Source organism: Rhinatrema bivittatum, chromosome 6 (assembly GCF_901001135.1).
Source record: "Rhinatrema bivittatum chromosome 6, aRhiBiv1.1, whole genome shotgun sequence".
In the NCBI taxonomy this organism is placed as follows: domain Eukaryota; kingdom Metazoa; phylum Chordata; class Amphibia; order Gymnophiona; family Rhinatrematidae; genus Rhinatrema; species Rhinatrema bivittatum.
The window spans coordinates 264,880,765-264,896,665 of record NC_042620.1 but is presented as its reverse complement, the minus strand read 5'-3'; the positions used below and the strand labels follow the sequence as shown (position 1 = coordinate 264,896,665).

The window sequence follows — 15,901 nt, the reverse complement described above, 5'->3', positions numbered from 1 at the left end:
AGGGGAACTGGAGCAGAAACAGCCCCAGATCACAGCTGCATGTGATCTCTAGGGAGAAAGAGGAGATGAATACTGAAAAGCGAGAGAAGGGGAGCTAAATGTCTGAGAACAATACAACAGGGAATGAATACTTGTGGTGCTGGTGGGAAAGGAGGTAAAAACTGGGGAGGTGAGGAGAGAGCTCAATGCTGGGAGGAACATAATTGGATAGGGTGAAGGAGAATGCACAGGTCAGGCCTTGGGAGGAAGGAAAATGTTGGGATCATCCTTAGAGGTGAGAGAGAGAAAGGGGGGTGGAAGAAAAAGTTGAAACATGCAGCCCCCTTCCACCTTCCAGCCATCTCTACTACTTCACTACACCTCAGGGTGAGCAAAACTGAAAAGTTCCCAGATATGACCATTACATTCCCAATTCTCCTTACTCTTTTAAATGTACTGTACAATGAGGTGAAATTTAGTCTTACCTGTTAAATTTCCTTTCCTTGAGTCCTGCTACACCAGTTCAGCCTAGTGTATTATCTTCACCTACAAGCACATGGCAACAGAAGACACACCCTTTTCAGTGACATTATCACTTGGTATATAGGCTGATGCTACATCAGCAATAGTCAGTATTCTTACGTCAAAGCAATGGCAAATACCAACTGCCCCTAAAACACAACTTTACCAATTTTACCAATCCCACCCCTTCCCAGAACATTATGATGAACAATATAGCCATACACTTGAAAAGCATGTACCCAGAAAATCAGGGTTAGTCTAAGCAATGATTTAGCCAATATCCGAAAAGCAGTAAACCCCCAGCTTGTATTTGTCATCCACCAATCCCATCCCAACAAAAACCCTCTGCTATTACTCCATAGCAAAACTGCCTTACCAATTGGAGGTTTGAGCATAAACTTATAGCAGCTCAATGCTCCCCCGAACCCATCCAAAATAAACACACTAATTTAAAAATTGATTCCACATTTTATCCAGCAAAATAAAATAAAATGAAATAGGCAAGCTTATTTCTTACCAAAAAACCAGTGCACTTCGTCCCAGAAATCAATATTTCTTGGTATTCAATGTCTCTTTTCCAGCCTGTAGCGTCTTTAGAAGAGTTAGAATCCCCCTAGTTTCTCCTCAGCATCCGGCCTCCTTTGCTAGCGAGGAGACGCAGCTTTAGAAGCTGATGAAGTTGCAGAGCGCTGTGAAACACTTGTCAGAGAAATTCTGGCTGCACCCAAAATGACCGCTGCCTCCTGCAGAGTCTTCACTCTTGAAGTGAATCCACAGATTGTCATGCAAGTCTAAAGGAATACAACCATCTATACCTGATTCCTTACTTACGAAATACAGATGTTATTGCTCTAAATTCCATCCATTTTCGAATGCTAATCGGTGACAGGTCAGAAAAAATTAAAATTCCCCAAGTCCAGGTAAATTGCTTTCTAGCAACCGCAAAAACGTGCTCTTTAATGGAGTAGTGATGAAAACAAACCACTATATCTCTGGGCTTATTTGCTATTTTAGGAACCGAAAACCTGTGAGTTCGTTCTATTTCCACTGTCGGGAGGGGCAACTGTGACTCTTCTCAGCCATCTTGTCTCAGCAAAAATTCACATATTCTCTGAATCACTGCAGTACAATCTTTATATTCCTCTGTTTCTGGAATACCTCAAAATCTTAAATTATAGCGACATGCTCTATTTTCTATATTTTCGACTTTCTCGGCCATCTCCGAATTTTCATTCTCCAATTTAGTACAATGAGCCTGCAAGCTCTTAATGTTTTCCGCCTGGGCTTCCAAACACATACTGCAGTCATCTACCCAATGGCCGATCTCTGACATCTTGTCCTTTAGATCAGATATCATGTTGATAATCTCTTTTTTATTTTCTTTCACTGCTTGCCGAAGATCGCAAAACCATTGCCAAAATTAATCACAAGTCAGGACCGAATTAACCTCTATTGTTACAATTGCAGACCCTGGCTCCCTCTCTGGCGATGTTGCACAAATGGCCTCCTCCATGTGATCCAGCACCTCTGACTGGATTTAACATAGGAAAATTGCTTAAAATCCAGGGCCTTCTTCTTTGATGACATCTTTATAGGAAGGACTGCCCATTGCTGCCCTTGGAGGACCAAAACAGCAGGGGATTGTGATTATTTTTAGCGGGATGAAACTGAAAGGGAGTCAGAGCTCAGGTCTTATGCTGCCATATCAGTTGGTGACATCACATCCCTCTCAAATTCAATTAACTTTAGGAACAACAAACAGAAAATTCATAGATAAAGAGGGACAGAGGAAACTCATGTCTGTTTGTCCTGTTTAGTAAGCAAACTATGCTCAACAGGGACCATACCCCATGTCTTTGACCAACACTGCGCACATCATGCAGTGCCATAAGAGAAATATATAGCGTAGAAGAAGCAATCTCAGGCACACCTCAAAGGTGAACTCAAAATGTTCTGCCAAACCCAAGGTCTGCTGCCAAGGACAACAGTGCAGGCCCTGACTTCAGAAGGGTTCTAGACTGGTATAGCAGGACTCAAGAAAAAAAAATTAACAGGTACTTTCAGAACAATGTACTCCAATCACTCACAGTTAATAGCACTTCCCTCAGTACTCAAAGTTTTGCTACAGCTCAGTGTTTGGACAGCAATATTCTACAGGAGCTACCTTCCTCCTGGATACCTGGGCCTGGTCTGACTAACCCAACTGAGTCCCAGAATTTATTTCTACTCTGTTGGGCCCTGCCCACAGAGTTCTCTCTCTCAAGGGGAATTAAAGGGGACCAGGCACCTAACCTGGTCCTGCACCATTAAGGGGGGACATAAGGAACTGCCTCACAGGCAGAAATTACAACTAGACTAGCCCAAAAGCCTTGGTTTCATAGAAACATAGAAGGGACTGCAGAAGACCAGCATACAGCCCATTCAATCTGCCCAGCAAGCTTTCACAGTTAGTTTTCTCATACTTATCTGTTACTCTGACCACTGAGGTCAGGGCCCTTATTGGTAACTTTTTGGTTCTAATTTTCCTTCCACCCCTGCCATTGATGTAGAGAGCAGTGCTGGAGCTGCATAAAAGTGAAGTATCAAGCCTAATTGGTTAGGGGTAGTAACCGCCACAATAAGCAAGCTACTCCCATGCTTATTTGTTTTACCCAGCCTGTGCAATTTAGTCCTTGTTGGTTGTCTTAATATAAATCATCTTTTCTTCATTCCCCCTGCCGTTGAAGCAGTGAGCTGCGCTGCATATGTATTCAGTGACGTATTGGTTTGGGGTAGTAACCGCCGCAACAAGCAAGCTACTCCCATGCTTATTTGTTTACCCAGACTATGCAATTCAATCCTAGTTGGTAGTTGACTGACTGTAAATCCTCTTATCTTCATTCCCCCCTGTCGTTGAAGCAGTGAGCTACGCTGTATATGTATTCAAAGTGAAGTATCAGGTTTATTTGGTTAGGGGTAGTAACCACCACAACAAGCAAGCTACTCCCACGCTTATTTGTGAATGCAAATCCTTTGTCCCACATTTCCTCTTGCCGTTGAAGCATAGAGCAATGTTGGAGTCGCATTAACCGTGTGTGTGTTTATTGAATAAGGGTATTAATCACCAGGAAGTAGCCGTCATTCCCGCAAGCCACCCCATTCCTCTTCTCTTCATTCACATCCTCGAGACTTTATGGATCCACACAGTGTTTATCCCACACCCCTTTGAAATCCTTCACAGTTATAGACCATATGCTTCTTTGTTTTGGATTAGATTCCTTGAACTATGCGAGGGGTGACGGAGTGCATCACAGCCCACCAGACTTACGTCCGATATGCTCACAATCAATCTGGAAGGAACCAGATCCATTCCTTTTGATAGATTGTGGTATTTGCCACCCAAGTCAGACCATCCCTGACTGACTGGAAGAGAAAGATGCACCCCACAGTGCTTTGACTACAGGGACTAGCAAAACAACAGACATCTGAAGCCACAGATGAGCCCTGGCTCCAGAGAATTAAATCCAGAGAGACCATCACAGAACCCAGGAGCTGGCGATAATTCTACCTGGGGAAATCCTAAGCCTCACACCTGAGCTAATCATTTACCAACTTTTAACTGAGACAGGAAGCCTCTGCCCATCCTGGTATCAAGAAAGGGCTCCCAATAAACCCAGAGACTGGAAAAGTACCAGATTTCCTATACAACTCACCATTCTGCCTAAGACTCCAAGGACCAGAGCCTCCTTGGTCAACGTCAACAGGCACTCCTTAGTTTTCAAAGACAAAGGTACAGAACGATATAAGGCTGGGATGTATCCATCTGACCTTGACATGAAGGATTTTGCCATCAAGGCAAGTCAGAAGTCGGGAGACACCAAGATGGTTGCCAACTGAAGTGCACGCTCGGACGCTCTCTCTGTGAATTCCTCAAGATTTTTCTTCTGATACTATTATGCCACATACTAAAAGGAAAGCTAGACTTCGGGAAATATCGGCTTCTTCGCCGTTACCTGATCAGTGACAAGCATGGATAGAATCGTTCTTTGCGTCTTCCCTGCTGCAGGCACTTGAGGGGGGAGCCATATTGGAAACCGGTGTGGATCAAACGCCGGTTCCGTTGGCTGAAGAGACATCCTTGAGCCCCGGTGCGCCAACGATACCCGCACCACCATTTATGGCTTCTGACCTTAATCCAACGGATTCTTTATTGTCTTCGGTAAGAGAACTAATCAATGAGCAAAAATCAGATGCTCCGAGAAGGGACGCCATGTTGACGTCACCTTCAGAGAATCCCTGGTCGCAGGATTCCACAGGCCCCATGGAAGTTCTACGTGTGCCTGAAGTTGAAATGAACAACGGGAACTCCACGGAATCAGCAGAATGTGAACCCAAGATATGCTTAACTTTGCAACCTTCTTTAATCAGGCTGTCAGTAATAACTTTAGACTCTATTTGGAATGCTCTGACTTCGTTAGAGAAAGCTATACATTCTTTAACTCAAGTTTTGAAGGAAACTAATACCAAGATGCTGGTTATCGAATCCCAAATTTTGATACTAAAATGAAAGTTTTGGATATAACAGTGTCATCTGTAGAATCAGTTTACAGTAAGTTGATTCAATCTGATATTATCTACTCAAAGAAATTGGAAAATATGGAGAATTCTTCAAGAATTTTGAACTTAAGGGTTTTGAATTTTCCATACCTAAATCTGATGTCTCCGAAGGATTTATTTAGAAATTACCTCATTCAAATTCTCAAATTTCCTAATGAAGCCGTTTAGCTATAACAAAAATGTATTATTTGCCTTCTAAAGATGTAACCCCTGGGAGTCAAACATAAGGTACTTCTTTAAATATTTCTGATATTCTGGAACTTACTCAAGAAACTGTTATTCAGATAAGAAGGACATTACTTGTGACTTTTGCTTCAGAAAGAAATTCAGTTTTGAGATTTTTCTTTCTTAACCAATTACAATTATTTCATGGGCAGAAGGTCTGGATCCATCCTGACATAACTAGGTCCACTCAAGAACGGCGAAAGAAATTTTTGTTAATGAGAGAGGCGGTTGTATCGCAAGGTGCTAGATTTAGCCTAAGATATCCGTGTAAATGTTTACTTTATTTTCAGAATTCTATCTGGATTCACACTCCTAATATTGTATTTTGTGGGGAGTCTGCTAAGTTAAAGTAAGGGATACTTCTGGAAATTCCTTTTATCTTATTTCCCCTTTTTTCGTTCTGAAAATCCTTGGTCTCTCCTTTATCTACTAAGAGATGTGTGCAGATATATGATATGTTTCTTTTTTCTTTGTGGTAAACAATTATGAAGAGAATATTTTCCATGTTATGCAGCTAATTTTTCTGATACAAGTGTATACTTGTGTTTATTTGGAAATTCAATAAAAAAAAAAAAAAAAAAAAAAAAAGGGCAAGTCAGAAGTCAAAAGTGGAAATGTTCCCCTCAAATACAAAACACAAAAGAATAAGAGAACCTCTAAAGATCTTCCCAGATGGGAACTCGATAGAAGGTCTAGGAAAGGTCTAGGAAAGTAAGGAATAACTTGTGCCTCACCACCAGATTGATGGAGTAAGAGTCTCCATACCACAAATGAAGCATCCTAGGACATCCAATGACCCCCTTCTGACTGAGGGAGTGCCAGAAGACCAGCCTTTTTCTTTCAAAAGCCCAAATAGGAATACTGAGCAGTACAAAGAACAACTATCAAACTCTGATGCTTCTCAAGAGCAGCCTTTACCACCCACTCTTGGAGGCTGACATGCAGGGAAACACCACCAAGGTGTTAGAACAAAGGGGTGGTAACCTCTAGGGACCATCCTTCCCATACCATAACCAGTATCACTGGTCTGAAGGAGCGAGGAAACACTCACATTATGTCCACTGTAACTGGCTACCTGCCAAAATTGCTCTGGGCATTCCAAAAGCATAGAGTGGAAGATGATCTCGAATTGCCAGGAGCAAAAATGGTAAAATCAGACCAGTCATCTAAGATGAAGGGAATCCTTTATTTAAATGACAAATTTCAAATTAAAATGCCCTTGCCTGACTCAGGCCGAGTTTTGCCTCAATTTTGGGCTGATTCAGGGGCTTATAGGATAATATCAGAATGAAAAAAAACATATGAATAATGGAGAAATTACTTACCTGATAATTTTGTTTTCCTTAGTGTAGACAGATGGACTCAGGACCAATGGGTATAGTGTACTCCTCATAGCAGTTGGAGACAGATCAGATTTCAATCTGACGTCAGCCCTAGTACATATACCCCTGCAGGAAGTGCAGCTCTTCAGTATTCTCCTCGAAAAGCACTGTGGCTATATGTGTGACTGACTAATTTGAATAACTTTATAACTTGATTAATTTGAACTGGTTGAATTGGCTATAGCTGGAGATCGCCAGTGCCCTCAACCGGGAAACGTCGACACCCGATAGGACGGGTGTCCTAGATGAAGGAAAGCATGGCTTACCCCCGAGAATTCCATGAGTATCGGCAGCCGTGGGTGGGATGCTGAGTCTATCTGTCTACACTAAGGAAAACAAAATTATCAGGTAAGTAATTTCTCCACTTCCTAGCGTGTAGCAGATGGACTCAGGACCAAAGGGATGTATAAAAGCTACTCCCGAACCGGGTGGGAGGCTGCCCATGACCTACTTAGTACTGCCCTTGCAAATGCTGTGTCCTCCCGAGCCTGAACATTCCAGGCGGTAAAACCTGGAGAAGGTGTGGATGGAGGACCATGTCGCCGCCCTGCAGATCTCAGTAGGTGACAGCATCTTGGTTTCCGCCCAGGACACTGCCTGGGCTCTAGTAGAATGGGCCTTGACTTGTAGAGGCAGCGGCTTGCCTGCTTCTACGTAGGCCACCTTGATGACTTCTTTGATCCAGCAGGCTATGGTTGCTCGTGAGGCCACTTCTCCTTGCCTCTTTCCGCTGTGAAGGACGAATAGGTGGTCCGTTTTTCGTATGGGTTCCGACATTTCCAGGTATCTGGATAGGAGTCTGTCGATGTTGAGGTGGCGTAGACTTCGAGCCTCTTCCGAATTCTTATGCTCTTCTGGCGATGGTAGCGAGATGGTTTGGTTGAGATGGAAGTGAGACACCACTTTGGGGAGGAACGAGGGAACCGTACGTAACTGGATGGTTCCCGGGGTGAGCCTGAGAAACGGCTCACGGCAGGACAGTGCTTGTAGCTCGGATATACAACGGGCTGAACAAACTGCCAGCAGGAAGGCTGTCTTCAATGTTAATAGTCGAAGAGACAGGCCACGGAGAGGTCTGAAGGAGGCTCCTGCTAAGAAATCTAGGACCAGGTTGAGGTTCCAAAGAGGTACCGGCCACTTTAGGGGTGGTCGGATGTGCTTGACTCCTTTCAGGAAGCGGGAAACATCCGGGCGAGAGACTTTGCTGTCGCTCTTGCTCTTGGTTCCGTAGCATGACAATGCGGCCACCTGTACCTTGATGGAGTTGAGGGATAATCCCTTCTGTGGGCCGTTCAGTAGGAATTCCAAGATTGCAGGAATTTTGACTGAGCATGGTATGATGTCATGGTCCTCGCACCAGGCTTCGAATACTCTCCAAATCCTTATGTATGTTAGAGATGTGGAGAACTTGCGTGCTCGGAGTAGGGTGTCAATTACAGTCCCCGAGTATCCGCTCTTCCTCAGGCGAGTCCTCTCAATGGCCAGACCATAAGAGAGAATCGAGCTGGATCCTCATGGAGGATCGGCCCTTGTTGGAGCAGGTCTCTGTGTGGAGGTGGTGGAAGGGGGATCCCTGTCAGTAGTCTTCGCATGTCTGCATACCACGGTCTTCTTGGCCAGTCCGGGGCCACAAGAAGTGTTGTCCTATCTTGTGAATGATTGCGCCCTATAGGGGCCACGGCGGGAAGGCGTATAACAGAGTCTCATGTGGCCAGGTCTGTACCAGGGTATCGATTCCCTGGGACTGAGGTTCCTGCCTGCGCTGAAGAAGCTGGGCACTTGGGCGTTGGACCAGTTTGCCAGAAGGTCCATGGTTGGTGTTCCCCAATGGTTCACTATCAGTTGGAACGCTGCAGTCGACAGCTTCCATTCTCCTGGGTCTAGACTTTCTCTGCTGAGGTAATCCGCCATGATGTTGTCTTTCCCAGCGATGTGGATGGCCGAGATATCCTGGAGATTCACTTCTGCCCGTGACACTAGGAGGTCTATTTCCAGAGATACCTGTTGGCTTCTGGTTCCTCCCTGACGGTTGATGTAGGCCACTGTTGTGGCGTTGTCCGACATTACTCTGACCACTTTGTCTTGGAGTCTGTGACCGAACCGTAGGCAGGCTAGTCTGATTGCCTGGGCTTCTAGGCAATTGATGTTCCATCCCGACTCTTCTGTGTTCCACTGCCCTTGGGTGGTTAGCTCTTCGCAGTGTGCTCCCCATCCTCGAAGGCTGGCATCCGTGGTGAGCAGGATCCAGGTCAGTGAGGATAGTCTGGTTCCTTGGCTCAGTTGGCCGTCTTGTAGCCACCATCATAGCTGGGTCCGAACTCTGCCCGGGAGCTGTAGCCGTACAGTGTAGTTCTGGGACAGTGGATTCCATCGTGATAAAAGTGAGCGCTGTAGGGGTCTCATGCGAGCTTGTGCCCATGGCACTACTTCCAGTGTGGATGCCATGAGACCAAGGACTTGTAGGTAATCCCATGCTGTGGGGCGAGGTTGGCTCAGCAGGGTTTGCAACTGGTTCATCAGTTTTGATCTCCTTGTCCATGTCAGGATGATCTTGTCTTGGTTTGGTGTCGAATCGGACTCCTAAGTATTCTAGAGAATGGGAGGGCTGCAGACAGCTCTTGTTTGTGTTGACCACCCATCTGAGGCTCTCCAGTAGAGTTTTGACTCTGATGGTTGCCCGGTGACTTTCCTCTGGGGATTTCGCCCTGATCAGCCAATCGTCTAGGTAAGGGTGCACGAGGATTCCTTCCTTCCTCAGTGTGGCCGCCACCACCACTATGATCTTGGTGAACGTCCGGGGCGCTGTGGCTAACCCGAAGGGTAGTGCCCGGAACTGGTAGTGACGGTCCAGGATTTTGAAGCGTAGAAAGCGCTGATGTTCTTGATGAATCGGAATGTGTAGGTAGGCTTCCGACAGATCCAGGGATGTGAGAAACTCTCCCGGTTGTATCGCCCTTATTACAGAGCGTAGGGTTTCCATGCAGAAGCGGGGGATCTTCAGGTGACGGTTGACCGATTTGAGGTCCAGGATGGGTCTGAACATTCCCTCTTTCTTGGGGATGATAAAATAAATGGAATAATGCCCAGTATTTATTTGTTGTGGAGGCACTGGGGTTATGGCCTCTAGGGCCATAAACATTGGCAAGTTAAATGTAAGACATTGATAAGACAGGCTAAGAGAGAATTTGAAAAGAAGTTGGCTGTAGAGGCAAAAACTCACAGTAAAAACTTTTTAAAATATATCCGAAGCAGAAAGCCTGTGAGGGAGTCAGTTGGACCGTTAGATGATCGAGGGGTTAAAGGGGCACTTAGAGAAGATAAGGCCATCGCGGAAAGATTAAATGATTTCTTTGCTTCGGTGTTTACTGAAGAGGATGTTGGGGAGGTACCCGTAATGGAGAAGGTTTTCATGGGTAATGATTCAGATGGACTGAATCAAATCACGGTGAACCTAGAAGATGTGGTAGGCCTGATTGACAAACTGAAGAGCAGTAAATCACCTGGACCGGATGGTATACACCCCAGAGTTCTGAAGGAACTAAAAAATGAAATTTCAGACCTATTAGTAAAAATTTGTAACTTATCATTAAAATCATCTATTGTACCTGAAGACTGGAGGATAGCAAATGTAACCCCAATATTTAAAAGGGCTCCAGGGGCGATCCGGGAACTACAGACCGGTTAGCCTGACTTCAGTGCCAGGAAAAATAGTGGAAAGTGTTCTAAACATCAAAATCACAGAACATATAGAAAGACATGGTTTAATGGAACAAAGTCAGCATGGCTTTACCCAGGGCAAGTCTTGCCTCACAAATCTGCTTCACTTTTTTGAAGGAGTTAATAAACATGTGGATAAAGGTGAACCGGGTAGATATAGTATACTTGGATTTTCAGAAGGCGTTTGACAAAGTTCCTCATGAGAGGCTTCTAGGAAAAGTAAAAAGTCATGGGATAGGTGGCGATGTCCTTTCGTGGATTGCAAACTGGCTAAAAGACAGGAAACAGAGAGTAGGATTAAGTGGGCAATTTTCTCAGTGGAAGGGAGTGGACAGTGGAGTGCCTCAGGGATCTGTATTGGGACCCTTACTGTTCAATATATTTATAAATGATCTGGAAAGAAATACGACGAGTGAGATAATCAAATTTGCAGATGACACAAAATTGTGCAGAGTAGTTAAATCACAAGCAGATTGTGATAAATTGCAGGAAGACCTTGTGAGACTGGAAAATTGGGCATCCAAATGGCAAGATGAAATTTAATGTGGATAAGTGCAAGGTGATGCATATAGGGAAAATAACCCATGCTATAATTACATGATGTTGGGTTCCATATTAGGTGCTACAACCCAAGAAAGAGATCTAGGTGTCATAGTGGATAACACATTGAAATCGTCAGTTCAGTGCGCTGCGGCAGTCAAAAAAGCAAACAGAATGTTGGGAATTATTAGAAAAGGAATGATGAATAAAACGGAAAATGTCATAATGCCTCTGTATCGCTCCATGGTGAGACCGCACCTTGAATACTGTGTACAATTCTGGTCGCCGCATCTCAAAAAAGATATAATTGCGATGGAGAAGGTACAGAGAAGGGCTACCAAAATGATAAGGGGAATGGAACAACTCCCCTATGAGGAAAGACTAAAGAGGTTAGGACTTTTCAGCTTGGAGAAGAGACGACTGAGGGGGGATATGATAGAGGTGTTTAAAATCATGAGAGGTCTAGAACGGGTAGATGTGAATCGGTTATTTACTCTTTCGGATAGTAGAAGGACTAGGGGACACTCCATGAAGTTAGCATGGGGCACATTTAAAACTAATCGGAGAAAGTTCTTTTTTACTCAACGCACAATTAAACTCTGGAATTTGTTGCCAGAGAATGTGGTTCGTGCAGTTAGTATAGCTGTGTTTAAAAAAGGATTGGATAAGTTCTTGGAGGAGAAGTCCATTACCTGCTATTAAGTTCACTTAGAGAATAGCCACTGCCATTAGCAATGGTTACATGGAATAGACTTAGTTTTTGGGTACTTGCCAGGTTCTTATGGCCTGGATTGGCCACTGTTGGAAACAGGATGCTGGGCTTGATGGACCCTTGGTCTGACCCAGTATGGCATTTTCTTATGTTCTTATGGCTAGTAATCTGGTCAGTGTAGCTTCCACTGCCACTCTCTTGGAGGGGTCGTGGCAGGGGGATTCCACGAACTTGTCTGGAGGGGTTCGGAGGAAATCCAGGTAGTACCCCTCTCAAATGATGGTTAGGACCCACTTGTCTGACGTTATCTCGAGTAGAATAGGGCAATTCTGCCCCCTATGGCTTCTTCCTTTGGACTGGTCGGCTGATTCTCATTGTGGGGTGTGGCTGGGGCCTGGTCCCGAGCTGGTTCCCCTTTTGTTGTGCTTGTTCCGAAAGGAGTGGTTCCTGCCTGTAGAACGAGGCGCTTGATAAGTGTTTTTGTATGGGTTGAAGCGCTGTGAACCTCTGCCCCTGGAAGATCGAGGGAAGGGTCGCTGGTTTCTCTTATTCCTGTCCTCCGGTAGCCGCGGCAGTGGGGACTCGCCCCATTTGTTAGTGAGTTTCTCTAGTTCGCTTCCGAACAGGAGGGATCCCTTGAAGGGCATCCTTGTGAGTCTCGTTTTGGAAGACGCGTCGGCTGACCAGCTTCGGAGCCAGAGTTGCCTCCTGGCTGCTATGGCTGATGACACTCCTCTAGCTGCGGTGCGCACCAGATCGGAAGCAGCGTCCGCGAGGAATGATACCGCTGGAGAGACATAGCGGCGACGTCAAATGACTGTTTGAGAATGGATTCCAGACGTCTGTCTTGAGCATCTTTGAGTGCTGCACCTCCCTCCACTGGGATGGTAGTGTGCTTCGAGACCACACAGACCATGGCATCCACTTTTGGGCATGTCAGAAGGTCTTTGGCCGCTGGATCCAGAGGGTACAGGGCTGCCAGAGCCCGTCCCCCTTTGAATGTAGACTCTAGTGCAACCCATTCCAGGTCGATTAGCTGTTGGATGGCTTGTAAAAGAGGGAAATGGCGGGAGGTCTGACAGAGTCCCTCTAGTAGGGGATTTGTCTTAGGTTCCCCCGAGGCACTTGTGCCCAGGATAGCAAGCTTCTTCAGGCTGTGGGTGACAGGTCTGGAAGTTCATCCTTGGTGAAGAAGCGCCTCATGGTCTGGTAAAGCTCTGTCCCCGGAAGGAGCTCCCTGTCCTCCAGGGGCTCTGATTCCTCCTCAGAGTTGTCCGTGTCCCCATAAGTGGGGCGTAGAGGTCCTCTGGTGGAGGCTGTGGCCGTGTTATCGGGGGCACCATCTGCATGTGAACGAAGGTGTGCAGGCCTTTGAAGAATTCCACCCAGGAGATAGACGCTGGGTCCAAGCTAAGAAGTGCTGCATCCCTGGGGGGTCCCGATTGAGGGGGGGGGGGGGGTCCCGCTGGGGTTCGCTAGGTCCGGGGTACTTGTTGAGGAGCTAGAACCCAGTCCCGACTGGGGCTGGCCCTGGGCCTCTTCGCACTGGATACACAGGGCGTTGGCCTCTTCGTGTTGTACGGCTCTGATGTGGCATGCTGGGCAGAGGCCCTGAGCCTTGAGCTCCTTTTCCGGTGGTGCCATGGATATAGGCGCATAAAATCTGTTATGCGCTCCGGTGTGTCGAAAATGTGCGTGTAAATTAGGTGAGCGCTCAGGATGTGCGCGCTGGTGTGCGCACAAGTCGCAGATATGTGGCTGGCACAGTAAGCGCGTGTTACGTGCGAAACTTGTGCGCACGGTACTTGAGTGTGCCATGTTGTGCGCACAAGCAATTTGTGCGCCCAGCTCGTCCTTTGTGCACATGGATCGAGACGGCGGACAGGGCGGCGAACAGGGCCAAAATGGCGACGGCGACCACACAGACAATATGGCGACCACCTCGGAGAGTCTGCACATGGGAGGACCCTTAGATCTAAATGGAGCCTAGCTCTTCTAGGGTGGATCAACCCTGTGGCACTGGTCCCGGCCGGCGACCTGTGCGACTCCTCGAGCTTCGGAGACCAGAGTCTTAAAAGAAGATTTCTACCTTACCTTGTTTCAGCGTTTCCCGGTTTCATTCCAGGCGGTCTCCGGCTGCGGGGGGAGAGGGGAAATACCTTCACTGCCACACCCGAAATCGGGGGCTAGATCCCCGCTGAGGGTCAGCCGCCGGCCCGAGGCTCACATCCAAGGGATCGCGGAAATCACCTCGGGAATTCTCAACTGGGGGAGGGACCTGAGGGTGTCACCGCAGGAGAGTGGGGCTCACCTGTAGAGGTAAGATTTCTTCTTATTTTGGGTTTTCTCCGGTAAATTTACTCTAACGCTGTGAGAGTGTGCAGGTAGTCCCCTAACTGCTATGGAGACGGAAAATACTGAAGAGCTGCACTTCCTGCAGGGGTATATGTACTAGGGCTGACGTCATATTGAAATCTGATCAGTCTCCAACTGCTATCAGGAGTATACTATACCCATTGGTCCTGAGTCCATCTGCTACACGCTAGGAAAACTTGATTAATAACAGATAACCATTTCAGTACTCAGCCAACAGGAAACACTGACCTCAGACAAAGAATATATCAACACTAGTCTAGGGACTTGACTAACACTTACCAGTAACCCCTGGAACACGTAGCCACATAGGAGGACCATATCACAATCATTTGGCAGTCAAGGGCAGGAAGCTGAATTCATCTGTCTGGTCTAAAGAAAAGGAAACTCTCTGGTAAGTAGCAATTTCTCATTTCTTGGCGCCCAGACAGATGAATTCAGAATCAGTGAGATGTATCCAAGCTACTCCTGAAGAGGGCAGGAGGCTGCCCGCGATCCAGTCTAAACCGCACGTGCAAAGGCTGCATTCTCCCCAAGCCTGCACATCCAGACAATAATACCTGGAAAAGATGTGTAAGGAGGACCACATCGCAGCTTGGCAAATGTCGACAGGAGGCAACAATCTAACTTCCACCCACGACACTGCCTGAGCCCTAGTAGAATGAGCCCTAAACTAACTAGGTAACAGCTTTTCAGCATCCACATACGCTGTCGTAACTACCTCCTTAATCCAGAGAGCTACTGTAGCACGCGAAGCTGGCTTGCCCTATTTACCTCCACCGTGGAGGACAAACAGGCGATCCATCTTCCGGAAAGGTTTAGAAATCTCCAGATACCTCACGACATGTCTCTTGACATCCAAGGGTCGCAACAGGTGATATTCCTCCTCATCTCTTTCCCTATCCAGAGAAGGCAGGGAAATGGACTGATTCAAGTGAAAATCCAAAACCACTTTTGGCAAAACGGAAGGAACATTATGCAGTTGTATGGTCCCTGGAGTCGCTTGAAGGACCAGTTCCTGGCAAGACAAGGCCTGCAGCTTGGATATTCTATGCACAGAACAAATCACCACAAGAAACACAGTTCTCAATGTCAGCAACTGCAAGGAAAGGTTACACAAATGATTGAAAAGTAGTGCCCGCTAAGAAATCCAAAACAAGATTAAGACTCCACAAGGGCACTGATAACCACAAGGAAGGACGAAAATGTTTCACTCCTTTTAAAGAAATGGGCCACATCTGGATGAGCTGACAAGGGACCACGATTCACGTGACCCTTGAAACAAGCAAGAGACGCTACATGTACCTTCAAGGAATTAAGGGACAACCCTTTATTCAATCCATCCTGCAAAAATTCCAAAATGAGCGGGATCGTAACTGAACAAGGAAGCACCCCTCGATCTTCATACCAAGCCTCTAACACTCACCACACCTACATATAGGCTAAGGAAGTGAAGAACTTTCTTGCTCGTAGCAAAGTGGCAATCACTGTGCTTCAGCAAAAGAGCCCTTTCAAGGACCATACCATAAGAGAAAATAAAGTCGAATCTTCGTGAAGAACAGGCCCCTGCCGCAACAGATCCCTATGTGCCAGAAACTTGGGGGGGGGGGGGGGGGAAATCACCGGGGAGAACCTGATGCCACCAGAAGTACCATCCTTCTGTGACTCTCAACCCTCCGAACCATTCTGCCCAACATGGGCCTTGGGGGAAAGGCATACAGCAACTTGTCCTCCAGCCATTCCTGCATGACAGCATGGATACCCAATGACTTCGGATCTCTCCTGCAACTGAAGAATCGAGGAACCTTCGCATTGCGAGAACATAAGAACATAAGAAAATGCCATACTGGGTCAG

General features: G+C 46.5%; 1 protein-coding gene across 2 annotated transcripts in view; it reads right to left on the bottom strand.

Annotated features, from left to right (window-relative positions):
- Positions 1-15,901, bottom strand: part of TUFM (Tu translation elongation factor, mitochondrial) — a 68,112-nt gene that overhangs the window by 34,374 nt on the left and 17,837 nt on the right. The window lies entirely within an intron of this gene.